Consider the following 19,825-nt stretch of genomic DNA (forward strand, 5'->3'; position numbering starts at 1 on the left):
GTCCAGACTTTGAAGCCAAATGTGAAGAAATTCCATCAAGGCATTACTGAGATATTGAGTTAAAGGACGGCTTTACCGTGGGGAATATGAATATATATCAATCTCACGCCCCTAAGGTTTTAGAATCCGTAGAAATTTTTTGAAATTGGAGCTTCACTGCCTGACCTATCAGGCATCTCTCACATTTTTAGGGAAGCCGGATGACGCGTTACGCGTCACCCGGCTTCCCTCCCCGCTTGCGGAACGCCTATGAACTACACCTCTCTTTGACACAGCTGGATGAGGAGCCTCTGCTCTTGGTTGTAGTGATCAGTCTGTCTGCACATACCGTCTCTGTACTGACCTAGATGGTCCCGCCTCTAGAGGTCCTCCACGCCCCTTCAGAGCTCTCGACGAAAAGCAAAAGGCAGCCATCTTGTTCACCCGCATAGAATACTGTAGCTAGGTTAGCTTTCCATAGCTCCTTGCCAAGAGACCATATCTCTGGAACGGAAGCACCAGAAGATACGGGACTGGCGGCATTGGAAAGCTCGTCAAATTTTACATCTAGTAGTAGGTGAGTTGAAGTAACGAAATCAACGCTGAGCAATGTACCCATTTTTACACATTTTTACAGAAAATAGTTACAACATCAGATGCGCGTAACTCCTACGAAAATGCCTTAAAATGCATGAATTTTTTTTTATGAAGACATCTCCCGACATATATACTACCGTTTACATTTGGTGCAATTTGGAGGCAATTTTATTTTCGATTTATTTCTTCTTCTTTGTATCTTTTATTGTCGAAGCCTTCTTCTTCTTCTTCTTCTTCGAGTTTTATGGCGGTTGGCAAACATATATGTGCATTACCGCCACCTACTGGAGTTTGATATCAGCCAAATGCCTGAGGGGTGGGCATGAAAACGAAGGCCACGCGAGCCCAGTGCATTGTGGGAAATGTAGTATTTCGGGTCCCCGCACCCGCCCCTCCCCTCCACCACCCCCCCCCCCCCCTCCACACAGAGTGGATTTCTGGTGATATCTCTGGCGGGAAACAACCAATTTCAAAAATTTCAACGGATTCGAAAACCTTAGGGGCGTGAGATTTAATATATATTCATATTCCCCACGGTAAAGCCGGCCTTTAACGAGCTTGAAAATGGCGTTCGTGAGGTCACAGTGACCTTGACCTTTGACCACCAAAATGTAATCAGTTCATCCTTGAGTCAAATTTGATGAAATTCCGTCAAGGCTTTCCTGAGATATCGCGTTAACGAACTTGAAAATGGCGTTCGTGAGGTCACAGTGACCTTGACCTTTAACCACCAAAATCTACTCAGTTCATCCTTGAGTTCAAGTCGACGTTTGAGCCAAATTGGAAGAAATTCCGTCAAGGCGTTCCTCAGATATCGTGTTAACGAACTTGGAAATGGCATTTGTGAGGTCACAGTGACCTTGAACGTTGACCACCAAAATGTAGCAGGAGAAAATTACAAACTTCGGCGAATTCACACAAAGAAAGATCAAGGAATATTCCATCGGACCGGAGCAGATCATAAATATGGATGAAGTGCCTTTGACGTTCGACCTGCCTCTCACTAGGACTGTTAACAAGAAAGGTGAATCGTCCATCACGTTGAGAACCACAGGTCACGAGAGAACGAATTTCACTTGTGTTCTTGGCTGCACAGCATCTGGAGTAAAGCTCCCGCCGATGGTGATTTTTAAGCATCTCACAATGTGTGATTTTGTCTGGGGATTAGTGACCTGACTTTTGTTTTGTTTTGTTGAAATGTTAATAAATGGGAGCTTCCCCAAACAGCCATCTCTTTCCCGACAATCCCCTCTGTGCACGAACCCTTACATATGGTAATTAAACATCAAAACACCCGCGGCTTATAGTCCGGTGCGGCTTATATATGTAACAAACAGGCAATTTTGCTGCTGCGGCTTATACTCAGGTGCGCCTTATAGTGCGGAAATTACGGTAAATGAATTGCATTTACATTCAACAAACTATCATGACATCAGCGTTTGTTAACGAGTTGCTAAAAATACACAATGCCCGCTTGCACATAACGTTACGGCGGCAATTAATTAAACGATCTAATGCTAGCTACAACTCACAGCCAGATGCATGGATTTGTCAGACTGAGGGATCTGATAACCGCTAACATCAACTTCAACAACTTGCGGTAAGCTGACCCACCTCTCGATTATTTCTCTTGTCTGTGGAAACCAGGGTGTCCACCCGCTATGCCGACCACTCGCAATGCCGACCTTAGGTTTAGGCGTGGGGGGTGGGAGAGGTTAGGTTTTGGGTTAGGGTCTGGGGGAGGTTAGGTTTAGGCGTGGGGGTGGGAGAGGTTAGGTTTTGGGTTAGGGTCTGGGGGAGGTTAGGTTTAGGCATGGGGGGAGGTTAGGTTTGGCGTGGGGGCTGGGAGAGGGGAGGTCGAACCAGCGGGAGGTCAGAACAGCGACATGGAACCGGAAACCAGTCCTTGTTGTTTCTGTTTCTTTTCCTGCTTTTCATCATCTTCACCATATGGTACTCCAGGATAGGACTAGCTTGAGTGGCTAACTTCTTGTATACTATATCCGCACCGCACGCCTGGCTCATAACAAACACACACCGGCTAAAGTGGGCGTAATGTTTCCTGCATGCCTCTACATGACAGCCAATCACCAGCCATATTAGAGTGCGGTGTGCAAAAGCATGTCGCATGCTTATAGGCTCAATGACGCTGTTTTGTTTTGGTATCAAAAATTGGTATCGTTTGACAAGGGAGGTTTCGATACCCCTTAGTATCGATGCTTTCATTTCGGTGCCAAGTAAGTATCGAAACTCGATACCAAGCCCTACTGAGACTTAGCAGGACGCTAACGCCCAGGGGCGGACTGGGATCATAATTCAGGCCGGGCATTAGATACCAAGCAGGCCAGGCCGAAATTTTTCAAACGCCCTCAAAATTTGGGGCGTTTGAAGCTCAATTTGGGCCGTTTGAAGCCCAATTTGGGCCGTTTGAAGCCAGATTTGGGTCGTTTAAAGCCAGATTTGGGCTGTTTGAAGCCCGATTTGGGCCGTTTGAAGCCCAATTTGGGCCGTTTGAAGCCCAATTTGGGCCAAGTCCAATTTTATAATGAGATGCACCCACTTTAAACCTGAATAAAGTAATAAAACCACTAGTAAACCAGTAGGCGGCGCCTGGCCTGCTGTTCAGTGAGTGGCCTGGCCTGGCTTGCAAAAAAAAAAAAAAAAAAAAAAAAAAAAAATTTGGCAGGCCAGGCCAGGCCAGGCCACCGGGCATTTGCCCGACGTGCCCGATTATGCAGTCCGCCACTGCTAACGCCCACCTGAATCAATTCACACACATCTCGTGGCAAATGACGCTAATAATATCCACGGTTTTTGTCACAAGTTTATAAGCCTGGAAGCCACGGCCGGTGAGCTGAGTCCTAAATGTGAGTTAGCCTAGCTAGGTTACATCATGTAACCTGTCATGTAACATGTTTGTTTAGCTGGCCAGGAGCATCGCCATTATAGCCGCGCGACGTTATTAGCAGAGTAAAAAAATAAAATATATATATGTATATATATTATTATTATTATTACGCTATCGATAATCGATAATTGATAATAATTTTCCCGAATTTCGATTATGGAAATTTATTCAAAATGCCCATACCTAATCCAAATGAAGGCTTGGAGTTGACAGCCCCTTTAAGGGCCAGTTATTTGTGAAGCCCTGCTGCCCTCTGCTGGCAAACTCCCAGCTTCAAGATCTGAAATAAATCCACAGCAATGTGAACCATAATGCCCCAGCTGCATGCTTGGACTCCAGTGTGACTAACAAAACCTACAGTATAAAGGAGTAGCGGTAAGTTATTGTTAGCGTAACGGCTTCACCGCTCTGGTCTCCTCTCGCCGTTATGCTCTCTGGCTCCAGCTCTCTCCATTGTTCTTCTTTTCGCAGCGTCTAATTCCGAGCTGTCTGTGCCGGGCTTCCCGCTCGTTAATCTGGATGTGGGATTGTCTCTTCCTCTCTGCATCTTCCACTCCCATCTCTCTCTATCGTTTTCCCCTCCCTTTTCACTCAGTTTCTTTCTTTCCACTCTTGTATTCGCCCACCTCCTGTATCCATTCTTCTCTATCCTCCTTTTCTCTCAGTTTAAATCTGCTCTCTCAGAAATGTATGTCAAGGCAAGTCAACAAAACAGCCGCGATTTGAACTAGGGTTTCTCAGGGTCGATTCCAACAGTCAGCTGTCAGCATTTCCCTCAAAAAATCCATTCTTGGCAAGAGTGATAATCCTCTGAAACAGCATTCAGACCATGACACACAAAGCTCCAGTGATACCCATGCTAATAATAACAATAACAATAACAACAATAATAATACTAATAAAACACACATATGTACTTACATGCAATCTGATCAAAATGTTACACAATAATCAGATTATGGTCTTTTCATAGACAACCACCAGTGGTGGACACCGGGCCAAAAACAACCAGGGTTTTCTATAAGCTGTCAGCCGGATGGCCGCACATTAAAACATTTCCAGCCGGCTACTTTCTTACGGTCACAATATCTGCAATATTGCAATGCCGTGCTATAGACAAGCCAACCACGGTGGATGGCAAGCAACCGCCACAACCATGATGTGTTCACGCTTTTTTTCCCCCAACAGTGCAGCCGAGGGCATCACACGTCAAATTCAGGTCATGCAGTAATTCGAGCACACAGCAGTCACTTCATCAGTCTGATGAAAACGCTGTGTGCATTGAAACTTTAGTCATTGCACAGGGAAAATAAATCGAAAATTATATATTTTTCCCCGTTGTGATTTTTAGTTTTTGCTCCAAGTGAAATGTTTTATGGTCACTCACAATTCAGTAGGTCAAGTGTTCGCTTGGTTCCAGCCTTAAAACTCGTTAAGATAGAAGAAGGATTAGAAGGATTTTTTTGAAATGTCTATGGACAAAATGAATGGGGAACTCACTTCCGGGGCAAGAAATGTCACATGACTGTTCAGCTCGATTAAATCTTTTTCCAGTGAATCGTGTGCTCCAGCATCCTCTTTGGGTTCAGTCGCTAAGAAGTGGCCCATGGAACTGTTTTTTGATGTGAATGAGGTGAATGAGGTGAATTCAACTTGTTTGTTTCAATGAAGTAGCTCCGTTATGAGCGAAGTTAGGCTGCTGTGTTTCTGCCTCTCCACCATGTTGACTTTTTCTGACCATGGGGAACAATGTTAAAAGTGTTGAATCCCAAAGCAGTTGCTACGGCTGATGCCGGTTTGCTCTACTTATTGTCTAATCCAGAGAGTTCTGATTATCACGCGCTTCCCATACACAGCGCAGCCCCTCTCCCCACACAGAGCGGAGACTGTAGGTTATATGTGACCTGCTCTGACAAAATCAGTCACATTGACCCCAAAACACATTTTGAGTTGCATACACCGTTGGAAAGAGGAGAATCTCAGCTTTCTGGGGATATCAAAATTATCTTTGTAGTCCAACAATTGATGGAGATACACCCCTTTATGTCGCGACTGTTTCCAAACTATGTTTTTGAGAAAAATGGCCTCAAAGTTTGACGTTAATTCTTGAAGTTGTCTGCATGTGCATGCCCACACACCAGGTGGGATTGGGCTGAAATTTTGTATGGCACTGTGTTATGATCCTGGGAAGGTCATGGCAAGGTCATGGAAACCACCTGGAAAGTCCTGGAAATCACCTGGAAAGTCCTGCAAACTACCTGGAAAGCACTGGAAAGTCTTGGAAACCACCTCCCCAGGTTGGATTTGGCTGTAAATTTGTATGGCAGTGTGTCATGATCTGTGGAAGGTCATGAGAAGGTTATGGAAACCACCTTGAAAGTCCTGGAAACCACCTGTAAAGTCCTGGAAACTACCTGGAAAGTCCTGGAAAGCACTTCCCCAAGTTAAATTTGGCTGTAAATTTGTATGGCAGTGTGTTATGATGCGGGTAAGGTCATGAGAAGGTCATGGAACCCACCTTGAAAGTCCTGGAAACCACCTGGAATGTCCTGGAAACTACTTGTAAAGTCTGGAAACCACCTCCGGTTGGAGTGGGCTGTAAATGTGCATGGTGGTGTGTTATGATCTGGGGTAGGTCATGATAAGGTCCTGGAAACCACTTAGAAAATCCTTGAAACTGGACTTTCTGAATTTAAGATCTCAAATTAAGTTAATCTATTTCATTCATTTATTTCATTTACAGCATTTCAAATGAGCCATCATATCAAATCTGGCAAATGTATTTTCTAATATTAGATTAGAAAATAAATTTGACAGATTTGATGGGACTTTCCCTATCAACCACGACCACTTCTGGGGCCAAATGTATAAAACTCTGTGCATGTACTGTATGTGTAGAAATCTGTCTAAGCCCAAAAAGCTCTACGCCCAAATTAACACTATACATTTGGCCCCTGGTCTTCTATTCGAATATATAGATAGATAGATACTTTTGTTGGTTGAACAGGTACACATGACATCTCAGTACACCTCAGTGGATATCATGACAAAGTAGCCTATGTAAAGGCAACTAATAGACCAGCTAGAACAGTCTGGTAAATTCAGAAAATGGCATCACTTTACTGTAATGCAGCCTTTAACCCCTGGGAAATATTCATGTATAAGCATATTTGAGTAGGCTACGTAGAAAAGCGGTATATAAGTCCTATCAATTATTATTATTATTATTATTATTATTATTAGTATATTATTATTATTATTATTATTATTATTATTATTATTATCATCAATACCAACTGTTCTGTAACACCCAAGATCATCTGACGCCCCACCCACATTATTTCTTTTAATTAGGGTTACATTAACACATTGAGTGCCAGCGACGCCATATGGCGTCATTAGAAATTTACCGTAGGCTGCCAGCGACGCCAAATGGCGTCAGTAACTCCAAATTGTTTTTTTGACGGGGGGGTGTCGATCTAAGCTTCTTACATCGCCTCTTACAATATTGTAGCTATTGGAGGTCTATAACCTATTTTACAAACCCATTAGGTGGCGACAGCACTCTCCTGATAAGAGAAAGTGGAGCCAAACACACAGAATAAGTCGCTGGGGAAAAAGGAAATCGCATCGCATCCGTCCGTATGCATCGACATGCATGAAGCCAAACGCCAGCTGTGCCCGCAGCAGCTGCATCCGCTGTCACAACTGAGCACCTCCGTGTCCGCTGCGACAGCACATTCGCATAATCAGCCTTATTATTCTCAAATCGAAGCATGGGAGCCTGTGACAAACACACGCGGAACCAAAAAGCTGGATGTCGCGCACCCTTCACTGTGTGTGCACAGCACACTCAGCAGAGAGCCAACAGACACACCCAGGAGAAGGCGTGTGCAGTTGAGGGGGGGGGGGGGGGGGGGGGGGGGGGGGCACGCAGAGCACGCAGAGCAGCATACACTTCACCCAGACAGACCCAGACATCAGAAAATTAGCTTCAGAGTCAGTGATGTGCTTGAAATGTTTAATTTCACAAAAGGCTCATTATCTCAGCTCGTAGGAAAAAAAGGGCTGTTTTTGGTTCAATCAAGCTATCTTCTCCGGCTCATAACTAAAGAACGGAAAATGGGATCAATAAACTTTTTTTTGCAGGTGATAGAAGAGAGTCTCATCGTTATTTGTGCGTGTTCAGTGTTTACATAGTAATTATTAAAGAAATTATATGACCGTTTTAAAATGCATTGCGGCCTATGTGGCACAGCAAGCAACCTTTTGCCCAAGGGCCGTGGCACTCAAAGTGTTAATGCAGGCTAATAATTGTACATTAATGTAGTAATAATTGTAATTGTTGTAATAATTATTACAAATGTAGTTCTCAACGTAAGTTCAAGCCAGGAAGACTATAATATCTTTTACACTTCCTTAATTCACTTTATATCTCCACTCTTCAATCTACTCACAAGAGCATAATAACCTATCAATTTCCGGGTTTCAATGATCAATCGGCTGGTTGCCGCCAGGGCCGTAGCTAGCTATGAGGACGGGGAGGTCCGGACCTCCCCTAATATTTCAGAGATTTTTTTTATATTTCAGAGATTTTTTTTTTTTTTGCCTTTATTAAACCAGGTTTGTCCCATTGAGATCAAAGATTTCTTTTACAAGAGAGACCTGGCCAAGAAACAGCAGCAACACAAAGTTACAACAAACAAACACATAAACACATACAATTGAAAAACATTAAAATGATCAAATAAAACATTTGCATACAGACAGCCTGTTCTCAAGAGATTTTACCATAGCCTTAAAACCATTTAGGGTTACTAAGCTATTAAGTTTAAGATCAGACTGCAGACTGTTCCATGCGGTGGGTGCAGAGAACCTAAAAGCTTTCTTCCCCAATTCAGTTCGGACTTTGGGAACAGAAAATTGTAGAGTGTCCTGAGAACGAAGATTGTAAAAAAATAAAACAATCTGCATGGAAAACAGGAAAAGCATGAAAAACACGGGATCGCTTTTATTTTGAAACGAAAGGCAGGTCAGGCAGGAAGTCATCTGACGCCGCGTCCGCGGTAACTTGATTCTGAGAGAGCAGCAGCATGGTGGTGAGTGATGACTGTCTGTCTGCCTGGCGAGATAATTGAAGGTGAGCGAGCTGCGAGACAGTGAGCGAGTGAACGACAGACAGTGAGTGACACTGACAGATTTTTTTAGCAACAACCAAGAAAGTAAGTGTCTAGTCTGTCTCTTAAGTAATGTTACCTGTGTGACACGTTGGGATGCTACTGGCTAATCATGCATGATGCCAATTGCCAAGCTCCCAAAGTCAGGTATGCAGGTGGCTATATGCATGGTTTCAGTTTCATGACCCAATAAGTAACAAAAAGAGGTGGTGTAAAGTTAAAAACAACATAATATATTTTATTTTATTTTTCAATCGTTCCTATCAGGAATAAATAAATGTCCCTCTGTATGTTTTTTTTTATTATCGATGATGACTTTGTGTGTTGTGTACGGCTTGGGTTGTGTACCTGTGTTTGTAGGTGTCATTTTGATATGAATTTGGCTAAAACAGTTTGTGTTTGTTAGTTACAATTATGTTGACAGGAGAGCTGAGCAGGTGGTGACATGAAAGAGAATATACTGAATAATGACATCACAACAGTATAATCCTAATGTTGATTTAAAATTATATATTACTCTAAATATGGCTTAAAAAGGGGGGAAAAAAAACTCAATTTCTTTTCCGCCTCCCCTTGCTGGACCTCCCCTATTTCGGAACTCTAGCTACGGCCCTGGTTGCCGCCCAGTCTCTGTTAACCAATTGCATAGTGTCACATCACTGCTCTCATCACCTCTCACCCCACACACCTCCAGTGTAAGCCTATCACATTGCTCCTCAACCCAGTCGTAAGCCAATTGCTTGGAGACGGGTTCCTTAAATATGCTTGTTTCTGTCTCATTCAGCCTCTCAATCACCGCTGCTGTCAGGCTCGCACCCTCCTCCTCCCCTTCTCCTCCCGGTCATCGCAGACCTATCCGATTCTTCAGTCGGAAGAGTCTCATCATGAGTCTCAGAAGGAGATCACCAGCACCACCAGTATCTAGACACTGCAGGGGGATATATCTGGATGCTGATCTGGGCTGGTGCAGCTCTCTCAAGATCTCCCTGCGGTGTCTAACCGCCAAAGACTAATAACAATACTTTATTCTCAACATTCTTTCTGTCATAAATTATTCACTTTATTGTAATAAATATCACTTTATTCATCCTTTGGTCTCTAGTCTCTCCTGATTGAAATAACAGCAACAAAGAATCTATAGCAGACCCGTTTCTGCTCTGGAGTAGACAGAGACAGACAGCTGAAAGTAACCTAGGCTATGATTCAAATAATTCTAAATTAGCTCAGTCTGCCATCTGTGAATTGAATTTAAAAATCAAGCAACATTACCACGCAGATTACTGACTAGTAGGCTATTAGTCTATCAATCTGACAGACAGACAGACAGACAGGCAGACAGACAGACAGACTGTCACTGGATGCAGAAATTGCGCAGCTGCAACGAGAGAGAGAGGGAGAGAGAGAGAGAGAGAGGGAGAGAGAGAGACAGCAGAGACGGGTTGCCATGTTCGTTATTGATAACCCCCGAAGAGGCAGATTTTTAAGAGGTTAAAACGTTACATAAACAGCCTAAACTAGTCTAAAATAACAAACCAATAACACAACTCCACAATACAACCCTGACAAACTTTAGAAACAGCGTTTTAAATCGTAGAGTAGTCTATAATATAGCCTACCATTTGCAAGTACTTCCAAACCTGTTTATCTGGCAACGTGAGGAGCAGAGGAGGGCTGCGCGTGCAGCAGGGAGCAGAGTGAGAACAGGCTGTCAGCGCAGTTTCACTTTTGTCACTCTAACTTCAAGAGCTTCAAAAGTATATTTAGCGGTCGAATTTCACAATAATCCTTACACAGAATGAAAGCCAAGGCTTTATTTTACTATAATCTGATGAAACCCCAAAACAGCAGAAATAAATATTTTCTGATAAAATCGCGTTTTCTAGACAAACAGCCAGCGCGACAAGCGACTGATTTGGTCAGAGCAGGTCACATATTGAAATTAGGGATGTTAATGATTAACCGGTAGTCGGTTAACTCCCGTTAAGAATGTAACCGATTTAAATTAATTAACTGTTTTGACCGACGTTGTATAATATAGGTAGATCAAACCTTTTACTGACAAACTAACTGTAAATAGCTTACTTTATTTTGAGGCGCATTTCATTGCTCAGCCAGAAATTATTCCCAGATCAACTTTGTTTCTCCTGGGCCTAAAATGCATCCCTGGTTGTATGCATCACCTCAATGTCCAGAGCTTACACTGTGTTATTCCACCAGTCCAGCAGAGGGCATACCTCACCCAAACAATAGAAGGAGCGGTCACGTGAGGAAGTAGTCACATAATCGGTGGACTGGAGATTCAGGAAACAGACAGACTGAGAGACAGACACAAACAATAGCAAGATGAGCGCGCCTGCTAGTGCTAGCAACAAAAGAGCGAAACGCAGGTCGGTGTGGGAGCATTTCACGCTAACAGGCGAAAATGCCAAGTGTAAATATTGCAACGCCGTTTCTGATTCTGAGGAGGAGGAGAGCGCGCCACCGCCCCGGGCGAGGCGCACCGCGACTTCAGCCATGGCACTACTGCTTGGAGAAGAGTACTCATCGGGTGTATCCAACACCGCCGAGGCAGAGGTTAAAAACTTCCTTAGGGACAACCCTGCTCCTCTGGAAGTAAACCCCATTGACTGGTGGAAGGCGAGCACAGCACGATTCCCGAGGCTGGCCAAGTTAGCCAGGCAATATTTGTGCATCCCAGCGACATCAGTCCCATCAGAGAGGGTTTTTTCTACCGCTGGACTTACAGTGAACAGGCTACGCACACGACTCACAACTGAGCATGTAGATATGCTCATTTTCATGAATAAGAACCAGTAAGTCTGCACTGCTCTCACACAACAACCCACTCTTTTTTTTATATATATATATTTTATTTAGCAATTAAAAAAATTTAGAACACAGAAAAACAAACCAAAAACAAACAAACAAACAAACAAAAGAAAAGAAAAGAAAAGAAAGAAAAAACATACATACACTAGTGCCACCAGTTACATACAGCTTGTAAATATACATAAATTATGCTTGTAAATAAATATACATATATAAATGAGTGGGATCCCACACGAGGGAGAAAGACCGGCTGGGCGAGTCACCCATCACCCATCACCCCTAACCTCGTCAAGGTAGGCCAGAAACGGGTCCCAAATAGTTTGAAATCTCCCAGGTGAGTTGGTCCTCAAGAACCTGAGTCTCTCCATTCGTATAACGGAGATCATGTCCGCCAACTACAACTGAAAACAGGGTGGAGTGGGGGACTTCCATTTCTGCAGAATGAGTTTCTTGGCAACAATTGTCCCCTGTGACAGAGACTGCTGCACAGCTGTAGGGAAGTTCAGAGAGGACTCCGAGCAGCCGAAGATGGCGAGTTCTGCCTCTGGCTGAAGGGTTATTTTGTAGGCCTTAGAGTACCAATCAAATATTTTGGCCCAAAATCCGGTCAGTAAAGGGCAGGACCAGAAGGCATGAGACAGAGTGCCCTCCGACACCAGTCACCTGTCACACAGTGGTGACACAGACGAGTAAATCTTGTGCAATTTCTGCTTAGAATAGTGAAGACGGTGAGTAACTTTAAATTGGATCAGCTGGTGTCTACTATTAACTGAGCCGAGTTGTATCACAGACAGACTCCTATCCCATATAATGTCAGACAAGTCAATGCCAAGTTCCCCCTGCCACGCTTCTCTAATCCTCTCAGTAGAGGCCGTGGTGCAATTGTCAAACAAACATACAAATCTAGAAATTAGATGCTTGGAGTGAGGAGGGCTCATCAATACATCGAAAAAAGCATGGTCATTTGGGAGTGCTTCAAAGGTGCGAATCTTGGATCAAACCTAATTTCTGACTTGAAGAAATCTGAGCCAGTTCGTGCCAGGCAACCCAAACTTCCTCTTCAGCAGATCAAAGGATGCAAAGTGACCATCTATGTATAGGTCTTTGATGGAAACTAGCCCTTTCTCACTCCAGGCATGATAGTGTCTGTCTGACCATGGAGCCAAAAAAGAGTGATTGAAACAAATTGGCGTATGGACAGAAACATCTGGTAGACTCAAAACACTCCTAACTTGGTTTGGAGTTTTTCATGACAAAACTTAAATTATAATTTTCTAATGTCCCAGGGTTGTCTAACTTAGCAAATAGCATAGCTGGCAGGGGAAGAGTTGCCAATAGAGCTGGCCTTCATTTTCAGCCACAGGGGGGCCCCGGAAGAAATATTGCCAGGAGTCCCTTGAAGCCAAAACATTAGGGCCCTAACATTCGCAGCCCAGTAGTAGTGCCTAAACACTGGTAAGGCCAGCCCACCTTCGGTTTTTGTAAATGAATTTTCGAAATTCTATGATTCTTATAGTTCCAGATGTAAGACAGAATTATGGAGTCCAGTTTCTTGAAAAAAGTCGATGTAAGAAGGATGGGGAGGTTTTGACATATATAGAGGAACCTGGGAAGTGAAACCATCTTAACTCATTCATGGCCAGTTTAGGACTGCCAATATTTAGCACAGGCCAAAGATTTTCATAATTGTTGGTCATCTTTCAAGACCCACAGTAAATTATCTATTAGCACCAAAGTGATTTGCAATACCTCAAAATGAAGATGTACGTCTCTGGGTTCACCAGGAAAAAAAAAGTGAGCTTTTAGCATGTTCTGTACTCTACTTATAGCCATTTATATACACCCTGTTTTCACCAAAAAGGTCTCTCTGAGAAGACAAACAGGAGAAAAGGCCATTTTTGTAAAAGACACAATCTCAGGCAGAACTCGCTCTCAATTCTTTTATTTGGAACTGTATTGACATCAGACTAGGGTTGTAGCGGTACTAAATTTCTGTTTCGGTGCCGGTACCAATTTGTATTTCAATACTTTTCGATACTTTGATACTTTTTGTAAAAAAAAAAGTGAAACTGTCCAATGTCAAGATTTGGCTTTATTTTAAGAGTTTGGGAACAATTACACCAATAAATTGGTGTGGCATTTAAATGCTGAACAAAACAAACCTTTTGAGCAGTGAGAATACCGGTAAGTAAAATAAAGTAATGCCAGTGAAAATAAAATGACCATAAAACACTAGCCTATAGCAGCAAAAACTCAGAGAAACACCAATAACAACAATAAATAAATAATTGGTGGCATTTAAATTCTGTCTAACTTTTACTTGTCAAATAAGTACACACTCAGTAACATAACACAAATCTTTTGAACAGTGGGAAATGGGAATAAGTAAAATAAATAAAATAAATTATAATATAATAAAACACTATAGCAGCAGAAATTCAAATCTTTTTTTCTTCAACAAGCAGCATAACTGGCTTCATATTCCCATTCTGTCCCCAGCCTACTCAGCCTAAACCCTAGTTCTCCTATGGGTGGTAGACAGACTCACTGTTTGGCTGACTCTCAGTTTACTCACTCAGTCCCTCCCATCCCAATGTCTTCTTCAGGTTCCTAGCCAAGAAAACGAGGGTGTCAACATGTTCCTCGGTCAGTCTAGATCTTGTTGGACTGCAGATATTCCGAGAAGTACTGAAAACACGTTCAGATGCACAGCTTGATGCTGGAATACAGAGATATTGTCTAGCAAACTGAGCTAAGATGGGCAGGTCTGTCTGGTGTTGCTTCCACCATGCCAGGGGATCCTCTGCAGGGCTGATGTCTCTAAATTGTTTATACTCAGTAATCTCAACTTCCAGTTTAGCACTTCTTGTCATGGGTGGGGCATTCAGGCAGTATTACTCACAGTTTACATCTAACGTTATGTAGGCTACTTTCACGCATACTTCAGTCAGGGTTATCGACAGTCCTATTATTGCCTCTGCACGTTTCCAGACGCTACAGTGAGCGCTCGTTAATGCGCTCGTTAACTAACGTTACTGCGGAGTCCGCTGTAACGTTAGTACAGCGGAGTCTGCTGTAACGTTAGTTAACGAGCGCATTTTCTCACTGTAGCGTCGGGAAACGTGCAGAGGCAATAATATGGACTGTCGATAACCCTGACTGAAGTATGCGTGAAAGTAGCCTACATAACGTTAGATGTAAACTGTGAAAGGGCACAGGTACACTTTGAAGCATCTTTTGCACTGTGGTGCGTCTGGGTGAAGAGGTAGGCCGTTTTCGTTGGCTTTGAAGCCAAAGTATTTCCAGATGGCAGACCTGGCTCCAACTTTCTCAATCAATTGAGGTTTTTTTTTTTTTTTTTTGAGGGGGCGGCTTTAGCTCAGGAGGTAGAGCGGGTCGGCCAATGACGCAAGGGTTGGCGGTTCGATCCCCGCTCCCTCCCAGCTGCTGTCGTTGTGTCCTTGGGCAAGACACTTAACCCTCCTTGCTCCCAATGGTGTGTAGGCACCCTGCGTGGCAGCCTGCCGCCATCGGTGTATGAATGGGTGAATGTAGACTATCTACTCATTGTAAAGCGCTTTGGATAAAAGCGCTATATAAATGCAGACCATTTTTCAGGGGCAGCTGCCATAGTAGCTAGCTTTGCTAGTTTGCTTTTAATGTGCGCGGGTCTGCTCAGTGCTCAGCTGCTTTTTTTCCTCAAACTCTTTTCCTCACCGCTTGACATGTGGATATGACGTCACTCACTCCGGCGCATTTCTTAAAGAGACAGGCTCATATTGACCATTATCAGTCATAGCAGCGGTCGGAAAAGGACAGGTTCTTTTTAAATCTTAGTATAGAACCGGTTCTACAGCAATAGAACCCCGGTTCGGGGGTAGTACCGGTAGTACCTACATCCCTACATCAGACATGTAAATATTATTCGTTATGACACAAATGACAAAAAAAAAAAAAAATATATATATATATATATATACATGAAGTGCTTTTTTTACATTCAACAATACAGTTTACTCAGTGTGAGTGAGTGTGCAGACAGACAGACAGACAGACAGACAGACAGACAGACAGACAGACACACACACACACACACACACACACACAGAGAGAGAGTTCTGTCCACAGCTGCTGCTGGATCGCACCTCTTCCCAGGGAACACTACTGATCGCCCTGCAAATTAGCATAGGAGGGGAACACGAAACTGGTCTGAGATCAGCATCTAGCCTTCTCTGCCTCTGCATCATTTTCCTCCTCTCGTTCGGGCTGGGACGAATGCTGCGACACAGGAACGGGGTCGGCTTGGCTTTGGGACCAGGCGCTGGAACCGGATCGATCATGTTGGTTTGACTAGCGCGAACAACTCAATCCAGGTTCGCCCTGCAGCAGAGGCGACCAGCGCAGCGCGCCGAGGGGTGTTTCAATGGCGTTTCAGGCAGCGTTTCTCCGTTTTCTCCTCTTCTTCCATTTCAAAACAACCTGATAACATGTCACAGGCTGGAGAAGTCTTTGAACTACGCGCTGTACTAATAAAAACAAAAACACGTCAAACACGTCTTTGGCGTGGATGGCTATTCCTGATAACACGTCAAAGACGTCTTTGGCGGTGAATGAGTTAATTGAATTTATACGACCAATCATGGACAGGGGCAGGATTTTCCAGTTTTCTATACATTGTTTAAGTCGTAAAAAAAAAATCACCACAATTCAACTTAAATACTAATTTAGGATCTCTGGGTATGGTCAAGCCAAGATTAGTGAGGTGGTCCCTAGCCAATTTGAATGGGAGATTCTCCAGAAAACCGGGAGTGAAGACATCAGAGAGAGGCATAAAGTCGCTCTTTGTCCAGTTAATTGTGTAGCCAGACAATTTACCGAAGGAGGTGATTAATTCTAGGAGAGGGGGGATAGATTTTTCTGAGTTATGTAGGTATAATATTACATCGTCGGAATACAAACTGATACGCGTCTCAATACCACCGACCTACAGACCTGCAAGGCTTGGGTGACTACGTATTTTTAGGGCAAGGGGCTCGAGTGCAACAGCGAAGAGGGCCGGCGAGAGAGGACAAACCTGCTGGACCGAGCGAAGTAGTGGAAATGTGGTTGACCTGTCACCATTGGTTATAACTGAACCTGTTGGACTAGCATATGAGCTTTACCCAAGATATAAATGAATCGCCAAACCCGAATCTGTGCAGTGACTCGAACATATAAGGCCACTCAACCTGATCAAACGCGTTCTGTGCATCAAGTGATAAAATTGCTGCTCCGCTAGTCTTATTGTGATCTGCGTATATGGTGTTGAGGAGGCGCCTGACATTGGCGAAAGAGAACCTGTTCGGAATGAACCCTGTCTGGTCAGGATGAATAATGGACGACAAATGTTTATTTAGCCGGGTAGCCAGCGTTTTAGTGATTACCTTCCTGTCAAAATTCTGGAGTGCTATAGGTCTGTAACTGGCTGGGTCTACTTCCTCCTTCCCCTTTTTTAAAATGAGGGAGATATTAGCTTCATATAATGTTTTAGGCAAGACTTTGTCCTTCTTAGAGCTAGCTATCATTCTAAGGAGGAGTGGGGCGAGAATGTTGCAAAATGTCTTGTAAAATTCAGCGCCGAATCCATCCGGCCCAGCTGCTTTGGCCTGATGGGAATGATTTAATGGCGGAAGTTATTTCTTCCAATGTGAAATCAGAGTCTAGGTCAGGGGTGCCCAAATTATTTCCCATGAAGGGCCAAAACTCAATCTGGGTGGAGGGCCGAGGGCCAAAAATAAACGTTGTGGAATTACATTAAAATGTATTGTGTATTATAGAAAATTAACATTCTAAATCTAAAATAACATTTCAATATAATAATCTACTTTTTATCTGTTTGGTAATTGTAATAATTTGCAATTGGTTATATATATTTAAAAAAACATCTGCATTTGTGGGGAGCTTAAACATTTAATCAGTAAACACCCAGTTAAAAACAGTTGTATTTTCCACCTTTGTAATCAAGAGAGAAATTTGACTTACGGTAATTCACAACTTGAAAAATCCTCAAGGTACTTTGAAAATCAGTTTCGTAGTGGCGACGTATATTGTACTCTTTCAAAACAGCCACTCTCTGTCTGCAAATGAGACAAACCGCTGTTGAATTTACTCGGGGGAAAAAATACTCGTCTTGCCACTCTGTCCTAAACTTTCTTTTGTCAGTGTGCAAATGCCGTGATGATGATCTGTCCATCTTGCTGAGCTGGTGTAAAGCCAGTGACTGCGGAGGGATCAAATATCAGAGCTCACCCCCCAACCAGGTGATTCAGCCAACCAATCAGGAGCAATCAATCCTCAGATAGCAATGCCTCACACCCGTGTGATAGAGTCGGGGAGAGAGAATACCAGCTGCACAAAATTAACGTTAATCGTAGATAGAAGAGTCCCGACATCTCCATTCAGGCGCGTCACTGAGTTTGGGTGTTTGAAGAGGGTCGAAAAAATCGTTCAAATCAGATTGAGTGGCATCACACTTAGACGAATATAGTTCACTGTAAAACCCCTTAAAACGGTCATTTATTTCCTTAGGGTTAGTCAGCGAGGCGCCCCCCTTTGATTTGATAGAGAGGATTGACCTAGAGGCCTGTGCGCCCTTAAGCTGCCGCGCCAGGAGTGCCTGAGGCTTATCTCCCAATTCAAATTGCTTTTGTCTTAGTTTTAAAAGGAGAGTGTTTATTTGACCACTCAGGATGCAGTTATATTCATATTTCAACTTCAATATCTTTTTATAATCGTCAGGGGATTTTGAGACCTGGTATGCAGTTTCAAGGGTGGGAAGAGCATTTTCACAACAACCCACTCTTGACTGCGCAGTTGGTTAGGCTGTGTTCATAGCTAGTGGATGTACTGTAACGTTACGTTTAATGGAGAGAGGTCTGGACTCTGCGCATTTATAATTTCATTTTATACAGCAGAACAGCACTTTATATTATTTATTTTAAAAGATGTTTGGGCAGTCAGTCTGTTATATACAGTAACAGTAGGCTATGTTTAACTTAGACCAGGTTATTTTTTATTTTCCTGTTATGCACTGAATGCACAGCACTTTTATTGTTTGTTTAAAAAGAAAGTATTTTTCTGTGCTCACAACTTAGTCTGAGTCCTGGCCGGGTCTGTCATGACGGCGCAGGTTAATGTGGTTGTGACTAGAGGTTCATATTAATATTTTCCTTTTTATATAACGTTTTTATAAACGTTTGGCACTTTGTTAAAAAAAAAAGGGTTAGCCTGCCTTGTGATATCTCTAGAGAAATGTCAGTAAATTGTGCCACAATTGGGCATGTGACTGTGAGCCTGCTGTGACGTTAAATAATACGAACTGAGAATTGAAAAAGACGAGACGAGACAACATTCATGTTTTTTTTTACAACGTTAATGATTAACCGGTTAATTGATCGTTAAGGTCCCTAACTAACAGTTAAGGAAAATGCATGAAATTCTCATCCCTAATTGAAATGCAAATTGCCATGTGAAGTCATTAATCATTATTACCCATCACCACGACACCACCCAACCCCACCCAACCCCACACACACACACACACACACACACACACACACACACACACACACACACACACACACGCTGGCTACTACTACTGGGAAATACTTTTGTATAGATCCTGAATACAGTTTGTTCATATTAGGCTGATCATTATGCACCCCCCAAATTATGGATATGGATAAATGCAATGTTGTGGACTGCGCAGGAACGAGGAAACAGATCTCTTGATCCACCGTATCTTTATTCCAGTACTCCTAGATACTCTGTACATTACATGCTATGCATTTCTGTTACCATAAACCCGGCTAACCATATTATCCAATCAACCCGGAAACCCGTGTACTCTTAACTCTCGCGAGCCCCAGAATTCACCTTAACCTCCCACAATAGTCAACGGCATGGAGGGCAGATAATCCGACCATAACGACGTGCATGTGAAATGCTTCTATTTATGTCCTGTATATACAGTAGCTTATTTTCCGACACTCAGCAGCTCATTTCCTTATTATATCATACAGACAATGAGAAAAATAATGATCTATTTACCTCTGTGCTACGTAGCCAGGCTGTGGTTTGCCGTCTGTCACATTGATAGAGATATAGAAGCTCCCATTCCACTGCTGCTCAGGTGTAATCCATGACGTTATTCCGGACCATTATGGTTACATTATGGTTGAAATGGGGTAGAAATTTGATAGTACTATGTGATGTCAGCAAACTGTAGATTACTGTTATGAATGAAATCTTGAAAAATTAACTTTTGATGTGAAAAAGTGTGAAAAACTAAAGAAAT

At 43.0% G+C, this 19,825-nt stretch overlaps 1 protein-coding gene across 2 annotated transcripts in view; it reads right to left on the reverse strand.

Moving 5' to 3' along the window:
- Window positions 1-19,825, reverse strand: part of snx7 (sorting nexin 7) — a 184,573-nt gene that overhangs the window by 49,623 nt on the left and 115,125 nt on the right. The window lies entirely within an intron of this gene.

Source organism: Poromitra crassiceps (genome assembly GCF_964638095.1).
Source record: "Poromitra crassiceps genome assembly, chromosome: 2".
NCBI classification, from domain to species: Eukaryota; Metazoa; Chordata; class Actinopteri; order Beryciformes; family Melamphaidae; genus Poromitra; species Poromitra crassiceps.